At 43.7% G+C, this 18,931-nt stretch overlaps 1 long non-coding RNA gene across 2 annotated transcripts; it reads left to right on the plus strand.

Annotated features, from left to right (window-relative positions):
- The first annotated feature begins 14,361 nt into the window (after positions 1-14,361).
- On the plus strand, positions 14,362-17,529 carry LOC122457211. Of its 2 annotated transcripts, none has more exons than XR_006276646.1 (3): positions 14,362-14,414; positions 16,241-16,340; positions 17,332-17,529. It is a non-coding gene; the product is annotated as an uncharacterized LOC122457211 (long non-coding RNA). The 2 variants fall into 2 exon arrangements; XR_006276648.1 differs by lacking the exon at positions 14,362-14,414 and adding an exon at positions 15,074-15,108.
- Positions 17,530-18,931: the final 1,402 nt, after the last annotated feature.

Here is an 18,931-nt window from a genome sequence, read left to right on the forward strand (position 1 = left end):
AGGGAAGAACAAGATCAAACCTGCAATAAGATCACAACCAAAAATAATACAAGGAAGAGACAATGAAAGCAAATGAATACAACGAGCCTGAATTTTCCCAGCCTATCATTCACTCTGGCCTACTCATGCCCCATGTCAGGAATTATCCGACTGTGTAATTAGGGCTTGATCCAAAGACCATTGACGTCAATGAAAAGATTCCTATCAGTTTCAACCGGCTTGGATCCGGGCCACAGTCCCATGGGACTCAGAGTAAAAGTACAAGTTAACATGAGTTAAGTGTGAGAGAATCTGACACTTTTAAATAATATGAAGTGCTTAGACAATATAGTGATGAGGACCATGGAAGAACATGCATGGATGGATGGATACAAAGTTGGATGCACAGATGTGTGGCTAGAGGGATGGATGTGTGGATACACAGATGTGTGGATGGATGCACAGAGGGTTGGATGGCTATTTGAGATACTCTTAACTGTTGTCTTGGGATATTCAAAAGTTTTCCCAAATGGTGCCACATTTCATAGGTCGTCCTGTAGCCTGAAGACTGAAAGTCAATGGGACTTGTACTCTTAAGTCACGTATGTGCTTTTGCAAATGCTACTCTATGAGACTTAGCCTGATACCCTTGAATTCAATAGAAAATCCTATTGCATTCAAGGGGAGCATGATCAGCACTTAAGTGTTCATCTCTGGCCTTGCTGCTATTCTGTTAGTCAAATACTAATCACTGATCCCAGCATTCTTTATTCTGGATAGACATATGAATCCGTGTTCTCTCCACTCACTGTGAATTTTCTTTTTTCTTTCCTCCTCTTTGCTTTCCATCTGCCCCTCTTTTCCCCCCATCCCTCTTTTGATACATCCTTCTTTCTCCCCCTTCATCACAGTCCCTTCTCTATTTCTTTTGTTTTCTCTAGGTACACATGCTCGCACAATTTCCCTCATCTCTTCTCTAGCCCCATCCTCCATATTTCACTGAGTTCAAGTTAATTTAATCCAAATTGCTTTATTGGTGCCACTGAAAGACAAGGATTGCACAAGCTATTATAAACTTGTATAATACACATTATGTAAAAAATATTTAAGGAAGGGATATTCCAGCAAATGGAATCAATACACTCCACCATAAAGCATTACCAGGAATAAAAAATAACAAGTCAAACTCGTGTTAAGTGCACCGCAAGCCTACTCAAAATTCAGGGCTGATTACATGTTTGCACATAATCAGCAGCATTCCAGCTACGGCTGCTGGTGTATGCCCTGGCTCTAATAGCAATCTTTCCTTGCACAAAACTATGATCTCTTGCCTTTCCAAGGATTCTGGGCCAAGAGAACCAGAGCTGTTTCCATTGGATCTCTCCTTCTAGCACTATTTAGGATTTAGCCATAGATTTCTATCTCTGACCCCTCTGAATGACATTTCAGAGATGATCCAGACAGGCATTGATGACAAGGAGGAGAAGGTGAGAGTTTTACAGGGTAATTTTAGACCTGAAGTAAGAATAAATCTCCAGCCATTTTTAAAGACAGCACTACAGCATATAGTGCTCATGCTGGCTCTGTATGAGATGTTGCCTTTTTATCTTAGTGTCCTCGCCATAAATAATAATTAGATGAAGTAGAGGCGCATTCAAAGGAAGGGAGATACTTAGGATGCAGCTAAAAGATCCATGGGGATAGCAAGCCTCAAATTACAGTCTAGCAGCCTTGAAATTCTACTCTCCCTGAAGAAGCCTTGATCTTCCTCCACCAAGTGCAATGTACCCAAACCTTTCCATCATCATCAACCTTATCATCCTAGGGCTAGGTACTGATCTTCTTGCTCATTCTGCCCCAAAGAGTCGCTTGGAAATGCACGGGATTTGTCAGGGAGCACAGTGCTACTCAGCCTGAGGAAGGCTGTTGGAATCTGCCTCCCAGGAACTGAGGGCAAGACTGCAGAATCCCAAAGCTTAAAGTCTGGCTTCTAATAAATGGCTGGGTTTTCATAATGGCTGAGCAAACAGAAGGGCCCATTATCTTTAGTGGGAGCTTCTGGATGCTCCAGAGATCTGGTGGGTGGGGGAAAAAAACCCAAACCAAAAAACAAAACCAGGGGGGAAATGTCATAGGACTTCTTTTTTTCTTCAAAATTTCAAACCAAAATATTGAAGTATCAGAATTTAGTCTAAAGTTTTTGGTTGTCAGAAAATTTTCAGCCGGATAATTAAAAAACTAAAATAACGTAAGAAGCCAATAATCAAACATTGAAAAAATCAGCAAATTTTAACTAGTTTTAGTACTCAGTGATTTTGAAAATCTAGCCACATATTTTGTTGCCTAAGTATGGATTTAGGAGCCTATCCTTGAGACTCTATTGTATGAAAAATAATTGGCCTGAGTGATCTCTAATGGCTATAGGAGGTGACAGAGATCCAGGACTCCTGGGTTCTATCTTGGCTCTGACACTGATTGCAGAGCATGACTTTGAATGAATCACACACTTTGTTGGAGTCTCCTCTGTAAAATGGGTCCAGGATGACTCTGGTGAAGGCATACAGGTGCTAAGGTGATGGATGAAGGTACAAAACTCTTTCCCTGGGGACAGGTGATTCCATAACTCCCTATTATTGCAGGGTTTCTTGCTCCTTCCTATGAAGCAGCTGGTTGGAGACAAGGTACTGGATGCAACAACTGCTATGTTCCTAAAATAGATAACATCACTTCTCTACCTCATAGGGATGCCTTGAGACTGCTGCCCATAAAGAGCTTTCAAAATCTCAGGTTCTAGATAAATACCAAGTACCAGCTTTCTTCCCTCTTTCCTGCCCTGTCTCATTTTCATTGTCCATAGCCTTGAGCCCCTCACAGTACTCCCACTTTAGAAGCATCTCCTATAGCTGTCAGAGTTATACTAAAACCCAGTGACTACTTCCCCGTGCTCTACTTCCTCCTCAGTCTCTCTGCTTTCCAATGAAACCCCAGGACTAGGGATGCACTGGAGTATGCCTGGATGGCTGCCATCAGGGTGTGTTCTTGGATCCAAAGTCAATCACGGACCTCATTAAAGCCAATGGGGCTGCCAAACACTCTTTCCAGCTCAACAGAAGGAGCAATCAAGACCCCTTACGTAGTAAAGGCAACCGGCAATGACTGCCCAAGGCAATAGGTCTAATGGAACATCAGAGCTAGGCCATGAGTTCTGAGGGGTTTCCCTGGTTGCAAACACAGAGACTAGGAGGCAGGATTGCAGCCATTGCGTACTGTGGGGCAGAAAGCCCAGAGTAGGAGCTGTGAGCAAGCCCCTGAGAGGAAGCAAAGAGAGAGAGCTCCTTTGGGCACAGAGCTCACTGGACTGGCAGACATGGGGAATTCTGACCAAGGAAACTGCTGTCTACTGTTTTCAGGGAAACAGGACTTTGTGTAGATTTTTTTTTGAATAAACAAAAATTACATCAAGAATACACCTGACTCACATCACCAATTTCTCATCCTAAAGCAAACAACCTGGCATGACCCCAGATATTGGCTAGCCACAATAGATCTGGGGCCACAAGAGGCAGCAATATTTCCACCCTCTCAGTCTGCTCATGAGTGAATCCAGCATTTTTTTAACTTGTTCCCAGGCACACCCCCTCCAAAAGCAAAATAAGCAGGGAAGCATCCTCTTAACTACTAATGATTCCATCTCACCCTATCTATCCAATGTGGGGAGAACCTTGTTTCAAAAAGGGAGAGAGAAGGTTCTTTGTTTACCCTTCTCTCCAGTGATTGTTGTCGGATTATCTGCTCATTTTTCTGACAACTCCTGGATGCCTTGAGAATCCCAATATAGATAAAATACTCTCACCTCCCTTAGAAGAAGTTAAGTTTCCTCTGAGGAAGCAATCAGTCAAAGTGTGTTTCACGTATAGGGGAGATTAAGAGGGCTCAGCTAATAGTTTATCTTCCAGAACAGAACATGTCAATGCTAGCTTCCCTTTCATTGAGCTCCCTCTGCAGCCTAATAGCACCTTGGGAGGTGCCTGAAAATAGCACAGCTTTTAAAAGTTAACTTCACTTTCAGATCATGTGAAATATACCAGAGAGTCGGGGCAGGGGAGGAGAGGAGGGAGGTGACATGGAAGCAGTTAGTGAAGCCCGATGGTAATCCAGATGAAAGATATTCCTTTGAAAAAAGAAAAAGCAACAGTTTTGTAACCCACAGGTGTCTGGTCATCCTATAACTGGATTAGAGTTGGCTATGACTTAATTCCCAGAGGGCTGAATGCCATACGAGTTAGGACATCAGTAATGACATATGAGAGCCTTCCAGCTCTAGGTTGCTGGTTTGAAGCCAGTCTGTTTAAGCTATTTCCCCAAGCATTTATAGAGTACTCACCACCATGCTGTCTGAGAATCTAAGAGCCAGACCACCGGTGACCAGATGTTGTTTGGTGGCCTGTATAAAACAAATGGGTGTTCTCATTTCATTTCCTAGGGGGCAAGCGATCATATCTTATTAACCTCCATCACAATGGCTGCCCATGTCAGAAGCTTTTGTGGAGAAACCTGAGAACAACTGGACATTATGAATGATCTCACTCGAGGGTGTCCCTCAAAGGGAGGGCTCTGGCTATCTGTGGGGAGAAATCTGGGCTCTTCTTTCCATTATAAAGCTGTTCCAGAGTGAAACAAAGGACTTCAGTCTAGGCTGGCACCTTTAATAGCTGTTCAGATTCACTCAGTTATCCCCCTAATAATTTCATTTTCTTTTATCGATTATCAGTTGATAACAGTGATTACTGGACCTATCTTCTCCTGCTGGCTGAGACTGCAGAGTCCCTGCCTCTCCCTCATCCACAGTTTAATATCAGATGTAATTTACGAAGGGGGTAAGAGAGCAATCCACAGCAAGCAAGGGCAAGGATTAAAAGGTAAACCCATCAGCAAGCCAATTGGTATGAATTGTTCAGCCCACAGCCCTGCCCATGGACATCTCCTGTCATGTCCTGGGAGCACAAGAAATTGTTTAATCTCTACTGCAGCAGATGAACAGTAGATTGGTGAAGCACTCACCCCTGGAATGGAAAAGATTATTGATAATATTTGTCAAGGCAATACATTAGAGAGGGGGAGAAAAAATGGTGATAAACGATAATGGTTCTTAAATCCCCAACTGGGAAGTAACTATGCTTACTGCTTCTGATTTAAGCTGGCATTAAGTACATGCCTGTCAAAAAATAACCGTTTATCAGATACGTAATGCATCAGTGGGGCAGGGACATTTTTTCCTGTGTTTGTACAGCACCTAACACACTGCAGTCCTGGTCCACACCTACGTCTCCTAGGTGCAACAGAAATACAAATCATCATCATGTACAGAGCATTTACAGTAAGTAAAGCACAAATGACATGCCTCAGAATGTCCTTGGTGTGTCCAAGTTCAATGCTAGCATGCTGGGTGGATACTGGTAGAATGCACTTGATGAGCTGCTGAATATTCCAGGCAAGGCATTGTGATAAATACCATACCTGATAAACTGCTAAATATCATAACAAGTACATGCTGCTGTGCACTCCAGGTATGGTGTGCATCCAAGTGGAATGATCATGCCAGGCATAAAGAACCTGAATATTGCAGGTAAGGTATATCCAGATTGAAAAATGCTATTTTTTCAAGAGACATTATGCATGAAGCAGTGCATTCTTCATATGCCTCTCTATGTTCCAGGTGTGGTACATAATTAATTAGAATGCTACTATCACACCAGGTATATCTTGCATGCAGAGGAACTTCTGTGACATGCTGCTGAATGTCCCAGGTACTGCACATCCTGTTATCGGGCCTAGTACATCCTGATAGAACGTACCTGCCATTCAGCTGCACGTTCCAGGTAGAACAAAAGTTCTTCCTTGACTCAGCTGTACTGCTTGTCTGTTTCTATCACCTGGTGGGTTATGTCCTGTTTACATGATGGTCTCTCTGGGGCAGGGACCTGTGTTCAAGATAACACCATCCATCACCATGCACTACTTAAATAATAATGTTCCTTTGGTTTCAGTGGGATGTTCATAGAAGACAGCTGCAGACCAACTGCACTGCTGAAACTGGGAGCTAATGAGAAGATTAAAAATTTGGTGGGGAACATTTTTTTAATCTGAAAAAAGAAAAGAAAAGACAAAATAGTATTCACTCCAGCTCCTCTTTGCAGACTGCTCTTCAGCTTCCCAGTATGACCACGCTACAAGTGACGGTGCCATAGGCATAGAAATTGTAGCTTGTAAACTCCTTGGGCAGAGACTGTCTTTTTGTTCTGGATTTGTACAGAGTCTAGCACAATGGTGTCCTGGCCCATGGATTGGGCCTCCTAGGTGCTATGATAATACAAATAATTACCTAGGCTCCACAGCAGTTGCTAGCCCATATCTCCACATCTATGTTACTATTGCTGCTCATGCTAGCATCATGTCTTTTTGCAGTATCGACCTATCCTTAAAGCAAACACAGGGCAGAAGTTCTCAGGAGGGTCATGCCATTCACACACAATTCCTTCCATGACTACTAAATCCAGACCAAGATTTAGGGAGACCCTGTGTGGTGAGCACACTGTCTGGGAGCTGAAGAACATGAAAGGATCTTAGTGTTTAGCACTTTCTATATCACTGCAACCAAGTGTTTTCTCTACTGTGAGGAACAAGACACCCCAACAAATCAGAAATGATGCAGTAAAATGGAAGGAAAACTAACAGCCTAGTGCTTGAGGATTATTTGCCAAAACTGGGTTGTGGATGGTTTTTTGGTTGCGTTGGTTTTTTTTTTTTGGCCACGTTGGTTTGTTTTTTTTTGGCCAAAGCTGCTAGCTTTGTCATAAATTACAATTCGTGAAAGGCAACCTATCACTTGCTGATTTAATGATTTCAAAGCAGGATTCTCTACCTTGGGAAGATGCAAGCCCCTCAGACTATAATCACTTTTTCAGATATATAATGGTCTAATCCATATTAATAGGGATAGTTACCTCCTTTCCCCAGCTTTTGTGTCCTTAACAGTAGATAAAATGCTTGTGAAATAGATTCCTATTCAGCATATACTGATTGCTTGCTTCCAAAATGCATTATTTCTCCGAGCGATCGCTGAGTAGGACTCATTACCTGGAAGGCTTTGGTCATTGACAAATCTGGTGGACTCTGTGATGACTTGAATGTGGGGTAGCTTTGTAAGGTAGCTTTTGTTTGAACGTTTCTATGGCTGTATTTGTTTCCTATTGTTCTCTTTCTGCAAACCTCAAAAGAAAAATGGATTTTGTCACATAATGAGAACAAAGAATGACCCAGAAAGGCCTCAGATGAAGTTGTGGATGATGCTCTGAGTTTAAAGGGCAACTCCATGGCTGTGGTGATTCTGTGAATTCCAGCAGATCAGGACCTGGACACTGCAGGGAGACTCTGATGGGGGTTGGAGCATGCCGATCGATAGCCTGCCTGAGGGTCAGCCGAGCCTGTGGGGGCTAAGAGGGAACTGCTTGGGTTGTCTATGGCTGGGAAATACAGAGAGCTGGTCCCCAGCAGGCCCTGACAAAGCTCCCTCCTGCCAAGGGCAGGTGGTAGCGAAGTGCCACAAAGCCCAGGGAGCATCACACCAGTGATGTGCTTTTTATTCACGCCCTGCTGGAGAGCAGGGAAGGCAAAAAGGATGCTCAGCCAGAAGGAGCCAGACTGAATATTTACTCTGCTTACTTCCTCCACTTACTTACTCCATTTAGCCAGGCTTCATTTATAGGCTTTTCTGAGTCAATGCTCCAGGAAGGAGCGGGGCTTTGGTTCAGTGCATGCCCTGGTTTGGGGAGGCTGCCCAACTCTAAAGCCTCCCCTCTTCCCTGCTCTAATGGGCTTTTTTACAATAGGAGGCCTCAGAGACTTGCCAGCTGCTGTATGACGATCCTTTATATGAAAGGAACAGATAGCCAAAGCAGCAAGTTCCCTGAACTCCTATGGCAACTGAGATGCACACTGCACCCATCAAATGACTGCATTCACATCATGAGCAGATTTTGGCTTAAAGTCAGGGCCAGGCAAAAGGAGAACAAATAGCTGCAAAAAAACACCCACCCACACACACCATTCAGGTGGGTCAGCATCTGCAATTTACAGGCCCTGCCTAGCTCCTTCTCCAGCAGTGAAGCCCTGGAGGAAGGTAGTAGCTCCAGACAGCATACAGAAAACAATCCTGAATTTGCAGGGAGATGGATCACCAAGAGGGCCCTTTCCCTCTCGAGCTCCTACAATGCTGTGGAATCACCGTCAGACCCCTCCACCTTGGAAAGCACTAGCACATGACCCATTGCTTGATCTGCCTCCTACTGGCAACTTGGGGGGCTATTTTTTTTGCTGGCAGGAAGGATCCTCTCAAGACCAGCCCCACTGATGGCCTGTACGTACCCATGGCTGCTAACCTATGACGGCTAAACTGACTGGGGCTTGAATAAGACACAGAGCCTGATTTTAAGCATCTTGTCAAACCACTAAACCACATTCTCCATCCCCAGCTGTAAAAGCTTTAAGAACTGCCCCTCCAGTCATGTACAATGAAGGATTCCCCACCCTGGGAAACACAGCAAGCCGGCCCAGCTAAGTTAGCTGATGGCAGCTGAAAGAAATGGATTCAGGAGGCTGTTAAGTTTGCTTTATGACAGGTTTCAGAGTAGCAGCCGTGTTAGTCTGTATTCGCAAAAAGAAAAGGAGTACTCGTGGCACCTTAGAGACTAACAAATTTATTAGAGCATAAGCTTTCGTGAGCTACAGCTCACTTCATCGGATTCCACCAAATGCATCCGATGAAGTGAGCTGTAGCTCACGAAAGCTTATGCTCTAATAAATTTGTTAGTCTCTAAGGTGCTACAAGTACTCCTTTAAGTTTGCTTTAGTCACCCTGAGATATCTCTGGTGAAGGATCTTTCACAAACAAAACACACCTACTACACCATGCCCTGTAGCATGGCCCAAAGTAAGCACTTACTCAAAGGTATGTGGAAAAAGTTGTAATACTACCAAAACAAAGGGAGGTTTCATGACCAATTTCAATCCCCACCAACTTCCTGAGTCAAATGTCCCGCATTACTCTGCCACTCCTTCATTTATATAGTTCAGAACACCTGGTGGCCAGCTGCTAATTGAAGTTCATTTTAGCTCCCAATTATCACCAGATCCATTATCACCTGTTCCTCTCACAACTCAACCAGCTTGTCCAATTATCAAGCACTAGACCCCCATCTTCTCCAGAGGCAGAAAATAGAGAAAAGGCTCTTCCTCAAGGAAATTTAACTCTTCACCCACCTGGCATTCCCGTTTGTGACTCATCTCTCTGTCTATCTGTGTTCAGCACACCCACCCTCACCCAGGATTGGGAACATAGGCATCAGACCGTGCCACATAGAATTACACATTTTACAATAAGTCTCTTTTATGTAGCTCTCCCTTAGCTGGCTCTGAGGAGGCAAGCAGTATATGCCTAGCTTCTATTCCCAGCTCTCCCATTGACTCGTTATGTGATGTAGCTCAAGTTGGTTAACTTTTCGGTGCCTTAGTCTCCCCATTGATAAAATGGAGTAATGATACAGACTTATCACCCAGGGCAATTTTTTTGGCTTCCTTAATAAAAGATTCTAAGTGTCATGTGTGACAAAAATTCTAACACAATACAGGCCAATTCATTATAGGATATGAAGGATGAATTTTGCTCAGTGTCTGGCTGCATAGAGCCCAGGATATCATTATCATGATTAATTATTAGTAACTTATTATTTCTATTGCTTTATTGCCAAGGGACCTCAAAGAGAGATTAGGACCCTGCAGTGCAAACAAATAACATAATGAGAAAACTCACAAATGCACCCCAGAGAGCTCAGACTCAGGGATTTAGGCAGTACTCAACAGGTGAAGAAACAGGATCCTGGAGGGAACGGAGTGGGAGAAATGGTAACATCAGACAGGTGTGAATGCATAAATTAGCAGTCATAGGTCTTTTAAACCCAGCCTTTTAAAGATCCCTAGGTGCCTAACTCCCCTTGATCTGGCCCTTAGAGACTGATCCAAAAGACTACTGATGTCAATGAGAATCTTTCCATTCTCTTTGATGGGTGCTGAATCAGGCCCTGGATGCCAAACTCAGTAAGAGACTTAAGCATTTGCATAACTTTAACTCCCATTTTAGCCACTGTACAAACACAGTGAGAGTCAGTCAGGCTATGTTCTCATAGTGGTCCCTTCTGACTTTAAAATCTATTTATCTGAAAGGAGTTTTATTATTAACATAGCATCCAGGGACCCAGGTTGACATCAGGGTCCTCTGGTGCTGGGAGCTGTACATATATACATGGTAAGAGACGCTTCCTGCCCCTATGACAGGTTTCAGAGTAGCAGCCATGTTAGTCTGTATTCGCAAAAAGAAAAGGAGTACTTGTGGCACCTTTGAGACTAACAAATTTATTTGAGCATAAGCTTTCGTGAGCTACAGCTCACTCCACCAAATGCATCCAATGAAGTGAGCTGTAGCTCATGAAAGCTTATGCTCAAATAAATTTGTTAGTCTCTAAGGTGCCACAAGTACTCCTTTTCTTTTTCCTGCCCCTACTTACTTACAATCTAAATCAACAGGATGTGAAAGGGGAAATAGAGGCACAGAGAGAGGAAGTGACTTTCCCAGGGTCACACAGCAGGTCCATGGCAGAGCTGGGACTAGACCTCAAGTCTGCTGACTCCCAATTCAGTGTCCCATCCACCAGATCAGGTCGTCTCCTGTGCTAAAAGTTACTCACAGGCTCAAATGTCTTTCTGAATCAGGGCCCAATTCAATAGACAAGGAACAAAATGAGGCAATTACAAGTAATGGACAAAATTCACCTTGAATATAAACTAATTTAAATGAATACAGTGACACTGAAGGTGAGCCTTGCCCATGAGTCTATAAGGTGTGGGTTTTTTTCCTATTTACCAATGCAACTTGTAGTAATTTAAAGGAAATAAAGTTTCTAGAGGATTCTTTGCAACCTGCATTTGGCTCAGTCCCTATTTATATTCACCGTCAACTAAACAGTGAATATACACACACACACACACACACACACACACACACACACACACACACACACACACTTTCCAATTTTATCATCCACATCCAATGTCATTTATGCACAATACTGGCAGGATGGGAGTCTGGGAGTTTTATTTTTATTTTTTATTCCAGTACTTCACCTTAATGCGTTATAATACAAAACATAACAGCCGCTACCGGGTTGGATAGGAAAGTTAATATTTCATTTTCTGCATGTTTTATGTCCAGATAGCTTCCAACCACCATCGGCGGTAATTCATACATATTTCACTGGGAAATGTAATGGTGTGGAAAGACATTCCCCAGCTCTGCTATCACTATGCTAGCCATGACACAGATGAAATAAGGAGTCACAAAAATGTGCTGGAGGTATCTACTCTGGACTGACTCGCCGCAATTTAAATAAGCTACTAATATATTTGCCGTTGAGACAACACAGGATTTTTTCCTCTTTCTTTTGTTTATTCCTTTGCAACTTAAATAGAGAGGAAAAGAATGGTGGTTGTTGGTTTTGTGGGGGCAGAGAGGGGTTGTTTTTTTAACCAAGATGCAATCTTTAAGCCAGTGGCTTGGAAAATTGCATTGATACCTCCTGAGCAAAATGATCAACTTTATTGAACAGCAGAAAATGCCAAATATCTGCATGAAGCCTTTAAAAAGAAATCTCCATCTTCCTCATATGACAACCGAAAAGGGCACCCATTTTAACAAGGAAGCAGTGATTTCATCTGGATGATCTGCAAGGCAATAGGAACTGAACTGAAGGCTGCTCTGTTCTGGCATTGAAGAGAAATGTATAGACCATGGACTGCGTGGAGCAGCTGGGAGATGTGAATGGGAGGCAAATCAAAGCAGAATGCAAAAAGAGGCTCAGGGATTGGAAATAGGATGCAGCAGGGTCTTACATCTCTATGACGTCCATTTGAATCTAGCTCCCGTTGGCAGTGAGATGCAAGTCATTACCAGCTGATGGCCAATATGAAATGACTTGTGGGTCTCAGACCCGTTCTTTGTGGAGCATTGTCCACCTCACTAAAACCCACCACAACTGGCACCATTATTCCAGACTCAGCAGAAAGAGTGAATGGGCCATGAAAAACGAGACACGGTAGGACAGAACAGAGTCCTATGAGTAAGGCAGTGTGGAAGGAGCTGGTGCACAGCTGAGGGCTGCATTGTACCTTCTCTTCTGGACTTCATTCTCCAGTATGGCCAGTCCTGTCCCTTTCATCAGTTCTAGGGTAGAACACAGGCACTGACCAACAATGGAGTCCAAAGGTCATTCTACAGCCACGGAAGAGGCAAAATGATTGTGTAATGCAGGTCACCTACGTGTATTTCCTGTTAAGGACTTTGGCTCCAATCTGGAGTCAAGTTAAAACAGGTGCGCACACAGTCCCGAATGTCCTTTTCTCCATTAACGGCCCTTAACAGTACAAGGGATCTAGTTTTTATTTTCAAACAACCCTTGGTTTCCTTCTCTCCTAACCCGAACAGTGTTTCTCTGACCCATCCTGGCAAACCCCTTCCTTCTTCTCTGCTCATATCTTTATGCCCCTCATCAGTGGGTCTCTGCATGCATTCTGGGTCCTGGAGAGTACAAGCAAAGCTATCTCTGATGTCGTATCTAACCCATCCCAGCCACACCATCAGCATTGCCAAACAGATTTCTTTTTGGGTGTGCATTTGTGTGCCCCCACTTCAAAAAGGTCTTGGAACTGGATAGCTGTTGGATTGACTTCAAATAGCCCCAGGGCTGTATGAACCTTGCATTACCCCTTAGAGCTATTCTGTATCTGGAACATTATGGACAGAGAAGTCCATTTTTATTACTTATTATTATTATTACTTTATTTCATTAAAAAACCCTACACACACACCCTGTAAAAAGCCATCCATGCTCACAGGGATTTCATTGTGATTCAGAAGAAGAGCTTTCTGCAACTGCTCTTATCAGTGCAGGCAGCATTTTTAACACTTCCCAAAAGGGAATACTGAAAAAAAAATGGGGGGGGCGAGACAACAGTCCAAGGGACACAAGTTCCACCAATCAGCTGGAGTCATGTTTCTCCACTCCCTTCCCCAGATCAGAGGCAGCTGCACGGCCCACTCCAACATGAAAGCCACTGTAGTCTCTCTTTTAGCTTGAAAGCTTTTTTTTTCCTGCCTGGTGTCCCTCCTGCTTCTTCTCCCCTTGCTCCCTGCTTGAATTTTGGGCCCCTCCCTGGATCATTGATTCAATTATTCATCAAGAGGAGTTCTAAGCACTTGAGTTAATCTCTTGCTCCCTTGTTTTCTTCCCAGCTGAGGTGAGCGGTGAAGCGGCTGTGATGCCTGCCATGTTGATTAGATAGAGTATTGATCGGCCTGCAGCCCTTACCATCTTAAATCAGAGCATCAATCAATGCCAGGCGGTCCCCAAAAGCACTCCAGAATCCAGGAGGCTCAGATGTTCTTGCCTGCCCATGGCTACCACACAGGTTCTGCTTACAAAGTGCACATATGACCACGCAAAGAGAAGTCTCTAAATGCTAGACAGCAATTACCAGAGCCAGACATGGGTACAGGCCTTCTCTTTGTGTTAGTGAATTACAGGTGATAGGAGGGGCGTGACATCTCTGCAATCCCTCTCTTTATTCTCAGAACATGTGCAGCAGGAGCTGCATAGGCTGCCCGCATGACGGGCCTCAACCCTGAACTGAAGATGGAGTTCAGGCTCTGGCTCATTCGCTTTCTTGGCCTCTCTGCTGACACTACTCACAAAAGGTGCCAGGTGAAGATCAACACCTTCCGCAACCACAGAGCTCATCATGCTTCAGAACGGACCCTCAGCAGCATCATTATTTATGTTTTACAGACGGAAAACTTAAGGCATGGGGAGGAGTCCGAGGTCCAAGGTCGGGGCAGAGAAGAGCAGCTTTCCATCCCTCAATGACTCATAGCTCTGGGGCCTGACTCCTGGGCCACACTGCAGAGTGGTGCAGACCCATTGACTAGGAACCAGGCTCGGCAACCTATTTTTATGGGACTCCAAGAATGCATCGGATGGGCTCAGCTTCTGGTTGCTACCAGCCTGTATTGGATTCAGATTAACAATCAAGAAGTAAAAGGTTTGATAGCCTCACAGCGCTGGCCTAGTCACAATTAGGGAACTGCTGCTTGGTGCAAAGAGAAATGCTAAAAGAACAAAAAACAAAACCCAGGAATATCAAGACATCCCCTAAGAACGTAAAAACAGAAGAACGGGCATACTGGGTCAGACCAAAGGTCCATCTAGCCCAGTATCCTGTCTTCCGACAGTGGCCAATGGCAGGTGTCCCAGAGGGAATGAACAGAACAGGTAATCATCAAGTGATCCATCCCCTGTCACCCATTCCCAGCTTCTGGCAAACAGAGGCTAAGGACACTATCCCTGCCCATCCTGGGTAATAGCCATTGATGGACCTATCCTCCATGAACTTATTTAGTTCTTTTTTGAACCCTGTTATAGTCTTGGCCTTCACAACATCCTCTGGCAAAGAGTTCCACAGACTGACTGTGTGTTGTTGGGAAAAAAATACTTCCTTGTGTTTGTTTTAAACCGGCTGCCTATTAATTTCATTTGGTGACCCCTAGTTCTTGTGTTATGAGAGGGAGTAAACAACACTTCCTTATTTACTTTCTCCATACCAGTCATGATTTTATAGACTTCAGTCATATCCCCCCTGTTTTATAGCCTGTAATTTCTGTAGCTGGGGGTGTGCAATGTGGAAGCTCTCATTACTGATTGATCTGCTGTGGTCAGGACATGAATCAGACTGCCAAGAAAGCACTTGTAGGCTCAGATTGCATGCCAACTTGTACCTGGGAGCAGCTGAACCTGCAGTACACTTGGCTTGCAATCTCGGTGTGGTGGAGGGCAGTTACCAAGTGGGTTGACATGGTGAAGAAGTTCTCAATTTCCAAGTCCTGTATCTGCTCTGGGACTGGAAAATAACACAAGTCTAGAGGGAGGAGTGTTGGCTGGAGTTGGATGGGAGCATACAAAGAGATGGGTGAGTGTGACCCAGAGACTTCTAGGTGCCTGCTAGTAGTGGGCACTGAGGATGCACAAGGTTTTACAGGGATCCCGTGGGTCTGGTATTGACCATAATATTTCACCAACGGGTGGCATGTGAGGTCTCTACCAAGAATTGTTGCAAGGTGGTTGTACGGGAAATAGTTTAAGAGATATGATGAATGTAAAATATTAGGTTCCAAATCTGTCAGAGGAAAGTGACTCAAGGTGAGCGCCAGGGCTAACTCAATCAGCATAGAGAACAATGGACATTTGTGGAGACAGGCTATATTTACTGCCTGAGCCTGGTGTTGGCCCAGACAAAGGAAACCAAAGAGAAGTCTCTGAAGATGGGACCTACTGGTATAAGAGACAATAGTCTGTAACTGCATAAAAAGAGGAGGAAAAAGAACAAGATTTTATCCTTCACCTAAGAGGCAAGCTGACAGCATAGCTGCTTCATGAAAAGAGGCCGGTGAGCTGGAATACTGGCTGGAAAGTGCCAGAGAGACTAGTTCACAGTGCAAAATTCAGATCCTGGCTTGGAATTGCAGTGCCCCAGATTTCAGACACTCGGAGCCAGATTTTTAAAGGTATTTGGGTATCTATAAATACAGAGAGGCATCTAGTGGGATTTTTAAAAGCACTAATCAGGCTGGGCACCTAAGTCCCATTGAAATCAATGAGAGTTGCATGCCAAACCTGCTTAGGCACTTTTGATACTTCTCTCCATCTTTAGGCACCTAAATACCTTTGGAAATCTGGCCCTTGCTTCAGACCCATTCTAAAGTGAGGGGCCATTTACAAAATTCAGATCTGGATTTTTAATACCCTCTAAATCACGGGGACTGGGGACTTTTTGTTTGGGCCCAATTTAAACCAAGCAGCCATAGATCAAATTGCGCAAGGGAAAGAAACTAGTAAGAGTCATTTATAGCAGGAACGTCCATCCCTGTCAGCGAGAGGACCAAGGTAGCCAGCCACTGGGCAGAATTCGCCCAGCTTTTATTCACCACTGGGTGACTTCCACTCCCTGACCCCCACATACATTGCCTCATGATGTGCAGCAGCTTTTTAAAGGCACATATGGCCTGCGACTAATGAATCCATTGCTTCCGCATTCATTAAAGGGTGTTTGATCTGGCAGCCCTGGACTCTGCAGCCTTGTTCGCTACCTGTGGTGTCTGGAGCGAGAGGAAAGGATGTGTCCTGAAGCTGGCTGGAGTGGAGGTGAGGGGAGGAAGGTGGAGGGAAAACATTGCATTGTGAAGTTAGAGGTCAGAAGTCCCTGGTCATAATGTAGCTTAAAGCAGCAGGAGAATGAATCTTTTTGCACCCACTATTTCTGACACATAGGATGCTATCATTTCTTGCCCCTCACTGCCTTTGAGCCTGTTGCATCCTGCTCTTTGAAGAGACTTTAAAGGTGAGCTGCAAAGCACACACACACACAAAAATAGTTTTGGATCCCAAATTAGTATCTGGAGCTATCTACCAACCAAGAAATTACCACTCAATGCTAACAGAGAGGACAGGCTGCCTCAGGATGCGGAAAAGAAGAGCTGTTTGCGAAAAGATTTTTCTTTGTTGAAAAATGTCAGTTTGTAGAAATGGAAAGCGTTTGTGGGAAAGGAACATGGATGAGGAATTTCTCAGCTTAAAAAAAAATGTTAAGGAAAAGAAAATGTTTTGTTGAAATTGGAGATCTTTGACATTATCCAAATGCCAAAAAAAAAAAAAAATCTGGTTCAAAACAACTTTTTGTTTAAAAATTTAAGGTAATTATTGACCTTTTTAAACAAAAAAAATGAAAATGCACAAAAGCAAAACAAAATTTTTGAAATGATCAAAGTCAGACCTTTTGATTGACCCAAACCAAATTTTTTGTTTGTTTGTTTTTCTGTTTGAAAACATTTTTGAAATTTCAACATTTAGTCACCATTTGGGATGGGAAAAATTTTGGACATCTTGAAAATTTTTGCAGGATGGGAAAACCATTTTCAACCCAGCTCAAAACATCCTGCCATGTCTGAAAAATGGCTTGTATTTTTATCCTGTCTGAGGCACCAGTGACCATTCCAAATTCAATAGACAGTAGTGCTCCGCTGCCCCTAAAAGCTGGCAGCCTTAGTTTTCCAGTAAGTTACAGCAGCCTTCTCTAATGTTGATGGTTCATGAATTTTCAGGCCTTACAGTCATTATTTGGATTATTTTCTTGTAGGATCTGGTAGGATAACAAGGGGCACAGCCAGTACGCTTGGGGACAATGGAACTCGAGTTCCATTCAAATTGGGAGCCAAAAATTCATATAAAAGCCACTTCCAAACTTGCTAAACCTCTTGGATTGGCAAACACAGGATGGAAATCACAGGAGATGAGGCTTTCTCCTAAGATCTTCAATCAGATCTACAGTACTAGAAGAGCAGCCTTCCTTGGGATACTTTTCTGCTTTACGTACCAGCTGGGGCCCAGAAGAGCAGAGGCTGCCATGAAGAATACTTGTGGGCATAGGAAGTACATGCACATTTTAGAATCTACCTTAAAAGTTTGGAGCAAAGGTTCTGGTCAGCTCTTGATTTATCCAGACTGATTCACCTGTCCCTTAATTAATAAATTTTAGAATCTACCTTAAAAGTTTGGAGCAAAGGATCTGGTCAGCTCTTGATTTATCCAGACTGATTCTCCTGTCCCTTAATTAATACCTTTGAAGACAAAACATGGAAGTGTTTCGATATTACAGAGACAAGCAATAATATAATAACCTAGATTAGATGGATGATAATCACAGGTATGATCCTGAGATGTACTGGGACCTCTGCAACCTCTATGGAAATCAATGGGAGCTGTGGGTGCTCTGCACCTTTGAGAATCAGGCCACTTACTGCAGTGCTTCAATAGGAATGTAGGCATCTAACTTTAGGTGCCTAAGTTTGAACCTGTTGGACTATGTGATGTGCCCACGGTCACATGGGAAGTCAGTAGCAGAGGAGGAAGAGAAACCAGGGGTCCTGACTCCCACTTTCAGGCTCTTTCCACGGAATCATGTTGTATAAAACTCTAAAAGGAATCAAACAACTCAGGGCTTGACAGGTGAGGGAGTGAGGAGCTGATTTCCCCACATTTGCTTTTTATTCACAGTACACCCACATTATGTTGCCTTAGAACCTCATTCTGAGAGCTACTGAGCAATCGCAACATCCACTGACTTCAAGTGAGAGCTGGGGAAATTGGGTACCCCTTCCGGAGATGCCCCTCTAATAGTTTAGGATCTGTTAAGTTCACGTTCACAGTACAAACTCCGAAGGAGGGTTTCCTCTCTGAAGCCAGCAGGGCACAGGAGGAGGCATGTAAACAGATTCCTCAGCAGCTTTGAACCCCTTTTAGTCTGGGGGGATTTTATTCATTTAAAAGCTCTATTCCCCCGAGTTATTAACTTAGAGAAGGTACCACTGGAGACACACACAGGGACCCATAGAGATTGCCACATGGCCAATTCATTCCAATACCAGCTGTATTCTGACCTTCAAGGGCTAAGTGACTTCAATAGATTGATAGGTTAAAAAAGAAATGATGGGGGTGGGGGAGAAATCAAACCTAAGGGCACAATGAATTCATAACATCAACAATATATAATTTTTATTTCTTCAGTCTCTCATCTCAGACAGCACTGCACCGCCGTAGGAATCTAAGGTTAGGTCTCTGCAAGTGTGTGTGTCTCTCTTTTTTTTCACCTAATCACTGCTGAGAAAACTGCAGGGCTTTTCAGATTTTTGTATAAAACAACTAAACCCGTTGGCCACTCTGCTGTGTGAGAAAGGGAG

Source organism: Dermochelys coriacea, chromosome 22 (genome assembly GCF_009764565.3).
Source record: "Dermochelys coriacea isolate rDerCor1 chromosome 22, rDerCor1.pri.v4, whole genome shotgun sequence".
Lineage (NCBI taxonomy): Eukaryota > Metazoa > Chordata > Testudines > Dermochelyidae > Dermochelys > Dermochelys coriacea.